Here is a 12777-nt window from a genome sequence, read left to right as displayed (position 1 = left end):
ATCGGGATGTAGCGTGTGTGGTGGTAGTCTTCCACACTGTGGTACCTCAGAAATCCAGTAGCCTGCTTTTATTGATGTGATGTTCTGAGAACCAGTAGTTCCCATTGACTTTTGATAGTGTTTTATGTTCTGCCCTTCTGAAAAGCAGGCTACTGTATATTATGTATTAGTATCATCCTCTCCGCAGAAGGCTTTGACAGCTGTGAACCATCCCACTGTTTAAAAAACAATAAAGGAATCATCAATGGAACTTTTTGATTTTTGCCTAAACTTCCTTTTTTGGACCTTTCATGCCCCAGAACATGTCCCTACTCAGAGAATTTACTGAGTCCAGAGCTAAGATGCATTTCTTCAGGCCTATTGTCAGAGTTGAAGGCTCTTTTAAAGATGGGTATTTGATATTACCTGTTTCTAGTTACTGATATCTCCAGAAAAAGATTTGAATTCTTCTGGATCAGGGTTCTTACAGATAAAGCACAAAATGGGGTTCTAGTTGGTGTCTGCTATTGACCCTAAATCACAGCTAGGGAATAGGATCTCCATTTATAATGCACTCATTTATGCACCTATTTATAATGTCTAGTGGGGGCGGGGGAAAGCTGAGTTATCATGGGAAGACGTCAATCTGAGTGACACAGGCTGGTGGCCTCATGCTGTCAGTACTAAAATCATCCTCAGAATTTCTAAATATTATAGATGAGTTTTCTAACTCAAAGTGTTACAGCCAACAAGTGGGAATTCTATGTCTTTGGCCTGACAAAGGGCTTGTCTACACAGCAGTAATGCGCACTAGATAAATGTGATTTCTTAAAGCACACCTGTGCACTGACCAGCATAGATTCCCCTGCAGCTGTGAACTAATGGATCCCTAGTGTACATTAATGTAGTGCTATTTACTATGTAATTGTGTACTTGGGACCTTTTAACTTGCACTAGAAGGGTCTATACAGGCCAGTTAGCATGCAATACATCGGTGTGCTTTAGATATCACAGTCCTCTAGTGCTGCCCTATGTAGACAGCCCAAATAGGAATTGACCACAAAACTGAAAATTTGTACTAGCTTAGGTACAAGTGATCATTGGCTATACATAGCCAGTTTCATAAAGTTGAAAGCAAACTGAACCTCAGTCAATTTGGAGAAATACTTGAAACAGAAATATTGAAATAATTGGGAGCTGTTCCAGAATATATTTGTAGATGCTCAAAAAGTGACAACTGAGGGAAAGCCACACTTTGAAGTGAAGGCAGGTTAAAACAATTATGTATAACAAGTGGAAGAAAGGGGATGTTGACAATTAATATAAATCAGAAGTTCAGAATCTTAGAAAATATATGTTGCAAGCAAAAGACATAAAGAAAGATCTATTGGCAGCACAGCTTAAGTATATTGGGAACGAAAGGAATCCTAACAATGGTATTACTAGATGGGAATAGCAGAATATCCAATAATGCAGAAAAAAGTAGAAGCATTCAAAAATATTTCTGTTCTGTATTTGGAGGAAAAAAGATGCAGTTACAGCATATGATGATGAGGAAACACTTCCAGTAGTAACCTTGGAGGGAGGATGTTACCCTGCAGCTACTAAAGTTAAACACTTTTAAATCATCAGGGCCAGATAACTCCCATCCAAGAATTTCAAAAGAGCTGGGCAAGGAGCTCTCTCAGCTGTTAATGTTGACTTTTCAATAACTCCTAGAACACTGGGGAGGTTGCTGAAGACTGGAAGAAAGCTAATGGTGTGCCAGTATTTTAAAGGGTAAACAGGACAACCTGGATATAATTACAGGCCTGTCAGCCTAACCTCGATCCCGGGCAAAATAATGAAGTGGCTGATATCTATCTTTATTAATCTAGTGTGGTAATATAATTAATGCCAATCAGTATGGGTGTGTGGATAATAGATCCTGTCAATTTAACTTTCACTTTCTTTGAGGTTACAGGTTTGGTCAACAAAAGTTGATGTAACATACTACGGCTAATGTAAGGCATTTGACTTGATACCACACAACATTTTGATTTTAAAAACTAGAATGATACAAAATTAACACAGCAAATTGTTAAATGGATTAAAAACTGGCCAACTGACAAGTCTCAAAATGTAATTGTAAACAGGGACTCATCATTCAGCTGGTGTTTTTCTAGTTGGGTCCTACAGGAACCCAATGCTTTGTAACACCTTTATTAATGCCCTGAAAGAAAACATAAAATCATCATTGATAAAGTTAGCAGATGACTTTGAAGAGTGGAGTAGTAGTAAATAATGACTAGGACAGGTCAATGATGCAGAGTGATCTAGATTGTTTGGGAAACTGGTGCAAGCAAACAGTATGTGTTTGAGTATGGCTGAAAGTAAATGTATGCATCTAGAAACAAGAATGTAGGCGATACTTACAGGATGGTGAATTGTAAGCAGTGACCCTGAAAAACATTTGAGGGTCATGGTGAATAGTCAGCTGAACGTGAGCTCAGTGTGTTGATGTGGCCAAAAGGGCTAGTACAGTCTTTAGATGCATAAACGGGAATCTTGAGTAAGGATAGGGAGGTTGTATTCCCTCTATATTTGGCACTGGTGTGACCACTGCTGGAATACTGTGTCTAATTCTGGTGTCCATGGTGACACTATGCCCCCATATTCTTCATAGAGATATTATGATATGACAGGGGTCGGCAACCTTTGAGAAGTGGTGTGCCAAGTCTTCATTATTTTAAGGTTGCACATGCCAATAAAAGATTTCGCGTGCCAGACTGGCAGCACAGGCGGCAGACGGAACCCCAGACCGGCAGCGGGCTGAGCCTGCTGCTGGTCTGGGGTTTCGTCCGCTGGCCCCTGCCAGCCAGGGTCCCGGCAGCCGGCCCCACTGAGACTGCTGCCAGTTGAGTTCCATCCATCCAGTTTCTTTAGTATATTTACCTTAGATTCTGTATGTTTATTTGCGAGGTAATCTGCTTTGATCTGTTTACTATCCCTTATCACTTAAAATGTATCTTTTGTAGTTAATAAACTTACTTTCGTTTTTGTCTAAAACCAGTGTGAGCATGAAAATAATAACTTGGGCCAGAAAGCTGTGTATATTCCTCTCCACATTGAAGGAGGGGGCAAATTTCATGAGCTTACACTTTACAGTTCTCTGCAACACAAGACGGTATAATTTTGGGTTTACACTCCAGAGGGATGTGTGTGCAGTTGAGTAACTAGGCAGTTCTTCAGCTGAGCCTTCCCATCAGAGCTGATCTGAGCATGTGTGTGTATAGCTGCAGCTGGGTGTGTCCCTACCTGTATATGTGGTGTTAAAACGCAGTCTGAAGCTTGCGGAAGGGCTTTACAGGCTGCATAACACTACAGTGTAAAGGGAACTCAGGTTGGTGGGTCAGGTGGGCTTAATGGTGCCACAGTTCCAGGCAGGGCCCTGAAGGGTGTGTGTATGTGTCCCCCATCACAATCACAATTCAAGAAGAATGGTGAAAAATGGGAGAGAGTTCTGAGAAGGTCCAGAAGAACTATAAAGGATTAGAAAATCTGCCTTTCATAGTGAGACTCTGAGCTCAATCTGTTTGGTTTAACAAAGGGAGGTTAGGGGATGACTTGATTTACAGCCTAAAAGTACCTACACAGGGAACAGATATTTAATAATGGGCTTTTCAGTCTAGCAGAGACAGGCTAACATGATCCAATGGCTGGAAGTTGGAACTAAACAAATTCAGACTGGAATTGGGTGTAAATTTTTAACCAAGTGAGTAATCATTGGAACAACTTGTCAGGTGGTATGGTGGATTCTCCATCACTGACTATATATATATTTTTTTTTAAATCGAGTTTGGACATTTTTCTAAAAGATCTAGTTCAGACAGGAATTAATTCAGAAAGTCCTATGGCCTGTGTCATACAGGCAGTCAAACGCGATGATCGGCATTCCCATCTATCTGTATAATCTATTAATCTAGTTTCTTTGTAGCACAATTAAATATTTTGTCTAGCAATGTTTAATGTGTTAGCTCTAGAACAGGTGTCGTTAGAAAGGTGGCGCGCGAGCCGAATTTTGATGGTAAGCGCTGCAGGCTGAGCCGCTAAGCCGCTGCCACTCTGGGGTTTCCACCGCCGGCTCCTGCCAGCCAGGGTCCCACTGCCAGTCCCACTCAGTGCCCGTTGCCAGCCTGGGTGAAGGAACCCCAGGCTGGCAGCGGGCTGAGATCCCGACTGGCAAGAGACAACGACCAAAACCCCAGAGCAACGGCAGGCTGGGCTGCTCAGTTGCTGCTCTGGGGTTCCGGCTGCTGGCCCCTCTCCAGCGGGGGTCCCCACCGCAGCCCCACTCACCTTGCTTCCGGTTGGAGTTCCAGCGCAGGCCCCCTGCCAGACAGAGTCCAGGCCTTTGGCCCTGCTCAGCCCTACCAGCCTCCAGGTCCACTCACGTCAGCTGCTGATCTGGGGTTTCAGCTGCTGGCCTCCTGCAACCGGGATCTGGATCTCCAGCCTTACTTAGTCTGCTTTCTGGCCTGGAGTCCCAGCAGGCCACCCTGGGCTCTGCTCCTGGCCTTGGATCAGTGCTCTGCAGCCTCTTCTCTGTGGCCTACTGTCCTCAGCCTGGACAGTGAGGGTTGCACTCAGGGCAAGAGGGGCTGCAGCTCAGAACCCACATCTTAAAAATTGCTTTTATGAGAGCACACTGCATTTCACCTTGTGCATGCCTACTATCGCCACTTTTTTTTTCCCCCCACTGAGAACTGAGGGGAACATTTGACAAAATGGCAGCTCCTAAGAAAGCATAGCTAGATGTCCAGTCAGTTCAGCCTGCTTGGACAGATGCATTTGGATTTATTGAAAAGAAGGACAGTGCTATTTGTGCTGTTATATAAGTGTTGTTTGTTGCACATCAAGTGTTCAACATTTTGAAATGAAGCACAAGGAAACCTTTCTTGACAAAGCAGACAAGACTGAATGACAATAGCGGCCTATGAGAAGCAAAGCAATATTTTTAAAAGCTTAGGTGTAAGTAAAAATCACGCTACAGCAGGAAGTTACAAGATTGCACAATGCATTGCAAAAAATGGAAAGCCGTTTACAGGTGGGGAATATATAAAGTTTCTCAGCAGTTCGGAGATTTTGTTCAATGATTTGCCAAATAAAGCTACAATCATATCTGGAATAAAACAACTGCCCATCTCTGCCAGAACAGTTGAGATGCATAAGTGAAATGGCAGAAAACATTAAGCAAAAGCAGACAACTGCATCGAAAGACACAGCAGTGTTTAGTGTTGCAGTTGATAAGAGCATGGATATAAATGACGTTCCACGTTTGGCAGTTGTTGCAAGATATTGTGCTTCCGATGAAATCAAAGAGGAACTTTGTTGCCTAAAACTCTTGCATGGCACAACAAAGAGGGAAGATATAGTGGAAAGTTTTGTAAACCATTTTGAAGGTGGAGGAGTTGACATCAGAAAAATATTTTGTCATAACAGATGGTGCTCCTGCCATGGTTGGAAAACAAGGGATTTGTAAAGTTACTTGATCAGATTGGCCATCCGACAGTGAAATTTCACTTTATCATCCCATCAAGAAAACCTGTGTGCTAAAATTTATAATTCAGAGCTTAATGTGATGAATGTAGTGGTGTGAGTTGTGAATTTTCTTGTTACTTGATCTGCTTTGACTCAGACAATTTCAAGCACTGCTAGAAGAGATGGACAGTGCTTATAAGAACATCCCACTTCACAGCAACATTTGGTGGCTAAGTTGTGGAAAGGTTTTGGTGTGCTTTGTAAACTGTTTTGATGCAGTCAAGGCCTTTTTGTCGGAAGAAAAACAAAACTACCCTGAACTGGATGATGACAAATGGCTGTGTAAGCTCATGTTTCTAACTGATATCACTGGTCACTTAAATGCTCCGCACTCTGGAGATAAAGGTTGAGTTCGAACAGTTCTGGATCTTTATACAGCCTAGAAGGCATTTGTTGTAAAACTAGCATTATTTTTGCAGGGATATTCGAACTTCTACTTTCCGCTACTTCCAACTCATAAAAGAGCTATCGACACGTTGCACTGTCAGTGTCGTCTATGAGATTGGAAAGTACGTGCAAGAACTGGAATCAGAATTTTCTGACAGATTTAAAGATTTCCAGCGATTTGGCCCAGTGCTTTCTTTTCTAATTAAACCTTAAAAGTTCAATGAAAGCGACTTGGATTTGTCTGTATTTAAGTGGATGGGTGTTGAAAATTTTGAAATGCAACTCGTTTAGTTAAAAAGCTCAGAATTGTAGACATTAAAGTTTGTGGCTCTGCGAAGCACGCTTGAAGCCACTGAGAGAGATCATGGGGCCTCTATTCTGACCTGCTGGATGTCCCTGCCAGTGAAATTTAACTGTTTGAAGAAAATTGCATTTGCAATGCTTTCAGCATTTGGATCCACATACCTGTATGAAAAGGTATTTTCACATATGAAATCTGTCCTCTGTCCCCCTGAGAGCTAGTTAACAACTGATCACTCAGAAGCCTGTATGCAGCTTAAAGTATCCAAATACGTGCCAGACATTGGAAAACTCAGCAAGGAAAAGCAAGGGCAAGGATCACACTAAACTGATAAGATCTGCATTTTAATTTAATTTTAAATCTTCTGAAACATATTTTGAAAACCTTGTTTACTTCACATATAACAGTAGTTTGGTTATATTAGACTTATAGAGAGACCTTCTAAAAAACATTCAAATGTATTACTGGCGCGTGAAGCCTTAAATTAGAGTGTACAAATGAAGTCTTGGCACACCATTGCTGAAAGGTTGCTGACCCCTGCTCTAAAAGCTCATGGTCTGTGGAGAGCTCAGAGTATGTTGGTCTGCTTCTAATCACCTGGGAATTGTGGGACATGAAGGATCCAAGAAGGAAAATTTCCAGTTTAAGATCAAACTTCCCTTCTTGACTAATAAGTAAAGGTGGAACAGAGTCAAGTCTGCACATATGCTGTATGATTTGGGCTGTTTCCTGAAATTAAATGGCTTTTGTAAAAACAGCAAAACCCCTCTGAATACCTTTTGAGAGTGAGATCTGCCTGCAGCCAGGGAGTTGGAGTACCTTTAAACATTCATCTCAAGCAGGTAAGATTTGATGTTCATCAGCAGTCAGTCTTAAAGTGGTGGTAAACTTTGCTGGGTCACTGTCCCATGGTGGGATAATGTTCCATTGTCAGTGGGGGTTTTTAAATGTTTGTACAAGCAAGTGATGTGTTGATTAAATGCCAGAGCAATTTTTGTACCTTTTAGGGAGCTATTTTCTCATGCTGTTGTAAGGACACTGCTGATAACAAAAAAACAAATAAACAGAAGACAACCAGATAAATTATCAAGTGTCTAGAAGAGACTCTAGAGCCTTGTGGGCAGTGGGTTTCTTTATCACTGCTGGAGGTAGATCTGAAACATTCCAGAATAGAGGCATGATGTGGTTTCTCTGGAATGTATGTTCATTATGTGTTGCTCCACAAACAGCTCAAAACCTAAAACAGATGGATGGCCAATGTCAATAATTTTTACCATTTCAGTGATCAAATGTATTTCACTTGTCAAATATAACCCATTTTCAGAGAAGTTGAAGAGGGAAATAAGCTCTGTTTCATTTCTCCTAAGCTATTGTTGGGGTGAAGGAGCTTTAAAAAAGCAATATCGTGAGTTGATATCAGAAGAGAGATTCAGATTATTATTCTTGTAAAACAAATGGCTGTTTAACATTTTGCACATCAGTAGCATCTTCCACCAGAGGCTCTCAGTGCAACCTTAATCTGTCTGCTTTATAGCCCTCTTGGCAGGTATGTCAGTACTATCCCCATTCTACTGGTAAGTAAACTGACACAGAGAAGGAAAATAATTTGCCTAAATTAATTCTGTGCTATAGCCAAGAGCTGACTCCAGAGCTCTGCCAATGATTTTGAAGGTTTCTATCACCTTAGCAACTTCTGTGTCCTCACCTTGCACCCTTTTCTTCTTTGCACTAAGGTGGGAATGACTTTTACTTATTTTTTTAAATCCAAACCATGTTGCTGGAGGGATGTTTAATTGGTTGTAGGGTAAGGAGCAATTACACTGGCAGGAAATGACCTTCAGACTTTTGGAAATGAGCAAAGCAGCTTGATTATGAAACGTTGCAAACAGAATCTGTGAAGTTGGCAAATTAAACACCAAAGCATGCCCTAGAGTGTTGGGGTCTTAGCATATCAGGCCATAAGTGAGTTGCTTTGGCAGAGCTGTCTGGTGGCCCCATGACTGATTTAGCAGTGGGTGCTGCAAACTAGAGATAGTTTATAATGAGTGAAGGGCTAAGGTTGCTGTAGAGAAGGGATGGGCAAACTTTTTGGCCCAAGGGCCACATATGGGTATGGAAACTGTATGGCGGGCCATGAATGCTCATGAAATTTGGGGGTTGGGTGTGGCCAGATATGAGGAGTTGAGGGTGTGGGAGGGGGCTCTGGACTGGGGCAGGGTGTTGGGGGGTGAAGGCTCCAGCTGGGTGTATGGGCTCTGGGGTAGGGCTGGAGATGAGAGATTGGGGGTGCAGGAAGGTGTTCCGGGCTGGGACCAAGAGATTTGGGGCACTGGAGGGGGTCGAGGTGTAGGCTCCAGGCGGTGCTTACCTCAAGCAGCTCCCAGAAGCAATGGCATGTCCCCCCTCCAGCTCCTATGCGGTGGTGCAGCCAGACAGTTTAGCACGCTGCCCTATCCACGGCACTGCCCCTGCAGCTCCCATTGGTTGTGGTTCCACATGGCCGTGGGAGCTGCGGGGGCAGCATTTGGGGTAGGGGCAGCGTGCAAAGGCCCCTGGCTGACCCTGTGCTTAGGAGCTGGAGTGGGGACATGCCGCTGCTTCTATGAGCCGTGCAGAACCACGGCATGCATGAAGCCGGGGCAAGCCCCTGCTGGAGTGCTGCAAGCCCCGGATCCACTCTCTGGTGGGAACTCGAGGGCCAGATTAAAACATTGAAAGGGCCAGATGTGGCCCCCAGGCTGTAGTTTGCCCGCCCCTACTGTAGAGGTTTCATTGTACAAGTGTCACCTTTCTGCAAATCCCTTTTACAAAAAATCCAATATCCTGTGCTCTATTATATATACTGCTCCTTCATGTAGCAATTATTATAATCTCAGTTACGTGTAGATATCTGTTAGTGTTTTTAGAAGAACAAATGCAAAGACAAATCTGCTGCCACATTTAGAAGTGGTGGTGGTGGTGGTGGTGGTGGTGGTGATGATGATGATGATGATATGGTGAGAGAGAGAAACATCTGCCCTAAATACCCATATACGCCAGAGCAAATGTGACAGAGCTGGCAGCCAGAGGACCATGAGTTCAGATCTCACTTCTGCCGACTGTTTCTTTCCACACTATCACTACCCTTATTATTGACTAAGACATTGAGCCCCAACCGTAGATGGTGTCAAGGATGAGCTACAAGCCCCCATTAGTGTTTGTTGGTGGTTGGTTGTTTGGGAAGGTTACACAACATCATTGTATGCACAGTGAGAAATAGAGCCCAGGTCTCTAACAAGGCAGACTTAACTTATCCAGTCAGCCACACTGCTTTTCAGAGTCGTCATTCCAGTTTTGACTACCTGTCTCTAGCCACTGAACCACACTCCCTTCTAAGGGACGGAATCTAGTATTTCTCATCTCATCTGACCTATTGGGAAAATGTGTGCCAAATCCTCCTCCTGGTGGCTAGTCCACAAAAAGGCTATCAGTTACTCCTATAGTTTAAGTGGGTAGGGGTCTGAGCTGGAGAACCTGAAGATCCTGGTTAAAATCCTGCTGCTGATGTATATGGGAGATGCTATGGCTGTATATCTTTCTTACACTGAGAGAACTTCTTTTTTAAAACAGGTTTTGTATTTTAATTTACACATTATCATGGTTAGTTCTCATGCTGTCACTTGGACAACATAGAGGCCCCCAAATGAATTATGTGCCTCCCTAATGTTCTGTTCTTCATGACAGTTGCCTGTGAGGGACAGGAATGTGACGGTGTCCAGCCACTGTATTTTAGACTGGGAGGTCTTTTCCTGCTTATATACTCTGAGGTGAATTTCATCAGGCCCTGCCAACATCAATACATCTAGCTTATCTAAATATTCTTTAACCAGTTCTTTCCTTGTTCTTTTCCTTCCACCTTGTTGTTAACGTGTGGTTAAGCATCTGGTCACAGTTTGTGTGTGTGTGTGTGTGTGTTTTTGTTTTTTAGCATGAAGACTAAAGCAAAATAGGCATTAAACACTTACAACTTAGTGGTGTAATTTGTTATTAGCTCTCCTTCCCTGTTAAGCAGTCCAATTTTTTGCCACAGCCTCATCTAGGGCGGGGGGAGGGGGGGAGGAGAGAGCTCCATGAGAGAAGGCAGCTGCAGAAGTCTCATCAGATGGAGGGATCCAGGTCTTTGTGAGCACCAGGAGCTTTCAGGAACAAGATATGAACAGGTTACAGAAGGCTGTGGCCCTTTTTAGAGAGAAGTGAGTATTCCAGAGGCAGCAAGATAAAGGGAGTGTGTCTTAGGGTAAATACACCCCGTCATGGGGTGTCAGGTCAGGGTCAAGGTAGCTACTCTTCTGTGCAGGGCAGCATGGCTTAATGGCCAGAGTCAATAGGGCTGCCCTTCTATGCAGGGCAGTGTGACCTAGTGATCCAGAATGTTTAATAACTGGGACAGCTCTGCCATTTAATTTGAGACATTGGTCCCCTGGTCAGTTAGTATCTTCCTGGGTATTCCTACCCAGGTGAAGATTTTTAGAAGCTCAGCAGCTATTATGGGGGCCGTGGCCATCTGCAATGACATGGCCTGGGGTACCAGGGCACATAATCTACCACTATGAGAATATACTGGCACCCAACCCACTCTTCTCCAGAGGCCCTATCAGGTCCATACCAATCCACTCAAAGTGGACCCCAACTACAGGCAGTGGTATTGGTGGGGTGCTTAGGGCAGGTGGTGCAGAAGTCCCAAACTTCGCCTGAGATACCTGGCCAGAAATCCTCCCTACCACCTCTTGCAGGATCTTCTCACTCAACAAGTGTCCTGCCCAGGGCATGGAGTGCATTAGGCATAGTAAGCTGTGCAGGAACCTCTGCAGGACCAGCAATTGCTGGAATTCTTCCTGAGTTTGAGGTTCCTTAGCCAGCTGGCAGAGGCAATCATCATGCACCTCGAATTGGGGTGCTTGAGGTGGTTGTTTGCCAGCACCATCTTCCTGCTTGGGGCCCGCCATGTGTTCCCAGGCTCAGCTCAGACTTGCATCCCTCTGCTTCCTTAGGAAGTCTCCGTCAATGTCCAGCCAGCCCTAGTCAGCCTCCACTGGCACCTCTGCCTGTGGGGGTGTGTATCGGTGTCTCTGGCTGGACGGAGGGACCTTTTCCTGAGCCATCCGGGCCTTTGTTGCCCAGTAGTTCCCTGCCATTCACCCACAGGGATACCAGGAGCATAGGCCCCTTTTTCTTGCCTGGAGGCTGGCCACCTACATTTAGTCATAGCTGCAATGGCCAGGGCCCCCTGGCTGGTGGTTCCGATCTCAAGACACCCCCCCCCGAGTGTTCACGCCTCCTTGCTGGTGTTCATACTGTTGCTAATGGCCTGGGTTGGTCCCGAGGACTCCCTATCTCAGGACTGCGTGTCCCCCCTCCCCAATCCACCAGCTGACTCCAGCTCCTTAGGCTCTCCAGATTATGGACTCACGTTTCAGACCCTTTGGCATTCAGGTATTCCTCCATTAAGGAAATGGCCTCTGCACGGGTAGCTAGGCAATGTCCCTGGACCCACTCCTTCCCCCTTACTAGGGAGGATCTGGGTGAATTGCTCCAGTGTGACAGTCTCCTCCACTTGGGCCCCAATCAGCTTATTGCTCTGGGGCAGGTGAGGTGGTTGGTTGCAGCCGCATCACCATCTTCTTTACCAGGCATTCCTGCAGCTGGACAGCCATCTCCCATACCAGCTGCTGCTGCATGGCCATCTGTTGTAGCAGCTGCGCCTGATGCTGCTCCTGCACTGCCTGTTGCTGACTTTCCAGTAGCCATTTCAAAACCTTTTCTGTCTCCATCTTTAACAAACCAGAATAGGGGGTGGGAAGGTTTTGTCTCTGGCCCTCTCTGGTGTGGAACTTTCAGGAGGTTCTGGTTGTTGCCTGTGCTCTCTGCCAATTGTCACAGGGTGAGTACATCCTGTCATGGGGTGTTGGTGTCGGGGTCAAGGTGGCTGCTCTTAAGCACAGGGCTGAATTGCCTAGTGGTCAGAGTCTGTAGGGCTGGCCAGGGAACCCTCACTGTTTAGGGTCCCACAGCCTCCTGGCTGGGGCAAGTCAGCAACAAGCTTGGACCTTGTGGCCAAATGGGAGCATGCCACCACCCAGTGATGAGGCTGGCAGCCAGGGGTGGGAACCCGCGCCCACCTTACTCTACCATGTCCCAGCCAAGGGCTCTATCGGGGTGAGTGGTCCTGTCACTGGGTCAGGTCAGTAGGATCATACCAAAACACACTGAATCCGCTCCCGGTACCCCCTTGGATCAATGTCTGGTTCCACTGGACTACTTCCTACCCTGTCTTCTGGCTCCATAGTGTGCAGGTCCTCAATCTCCTTGGGGTGCTAGGCAGGCAAGATTTCCAGTGACTCCTTTCCCCCATGGGCCTCAGAGCTGGTACTCACTGGGGTCTCGGTGTGGCTGGTCTCTGTGGCATGGGGCTCTGATAGCTTCTGGGCAGATGCCTGCAACACATCTGCTCTCCTTCCCAGCCAGCCCAGACTGAGTTGGGCTACCCTCTT

General features: G+C 45.3%; 1 protein-coding gene across 1 annotated transcript in view; it reads left to right on the top strand.

Annotated features, from left to right (window-relative positions):
• The window catches only part of ZNRF3 (zinc and ring finger 3), a gene marked incomplete at its 3' end in the record, with an annotated part of 181143 nt that overhangs the window by 107064 nt on the left and 61302 nt on the right, over positions 1-12777 (top strand). The window lies entirely within an intron of this gene.

Source organism: Gopherus evgoodei, chromosome 13 (assembly GCF_007399415.2).
Source record: "Gopherus evgoodei ecotype Sinaloan lineage chromosome 13, rGopEvg1_v1.p, whole genome shotgun sequence".
NCBI classification, from domain to species: Eukaryota; Metazoa; Chordata; order Testudines; family Testudinidae; genus Gopherus; species Gopherus evgoodei.
This window is presented reverse-complemented; position numbering and strand designations above follow the sequence as displayed.